Consider the following 528-nt stretch of genomic DNA (forward strand, 5'->3'; position numbering starts at 1 on the left):
AATTACTCGATTAGAGATAAGACTAATTCTTGTAGGTTAAATGTGCGCTATGCGCAGGAGTTATACATACGCTAAGCCTACGCTAAGTAGTTAGGTTATATTACACTCCCTTCTCTAAGGTTAGTTAATCTAGCTACCTCTATTAATCCTGTTATTGCAAGGGCTCTTACACGGCCCTTATAATAGTCTTAGTCTCTTAATTAGGGACTACTCTTATAAGTAGCTAGCTTATAGTATAGTCGATTGCTATAATAATGTACTTGTTTCTATTAAGAGTAATAGGAAGAGGGCCTACTACATCGATCGCCTATCGTTTAAATAGCTTAAGGGTGCGATCGTTTTAGTAGAAGTATAGTTCTTAGGCGGCCGTCCCTAATCGAGGCTTTTTACGAGTAACTTAATACTAGGGGCAGTTCCTTATATAGTCCTCGATATCCCTCTTAAGAGACTACTACTATCCTCTTATACGGAGGATGCTATTTACTCCTAGGATGCTAAAGTAGCTATAGTCCTTATAGTAACGCTCTA

The sequence above is a fragment of the Ramularia collo-cygni genome (genome assembly GCF_900074925.1).
Source record: "Ramularia collo-cygni strain URUG2 genome assembly, contig: RCC_scaffold05, whole genome shotgun sequence".
NCBI classification, from domain to species: Eukaryota; Fungi; Ascomycota; class Dothideomycetes; order Mycosphaerellales; family Mycosphaerellaceae; genus Ramularia; species Ramularia collo-cygni.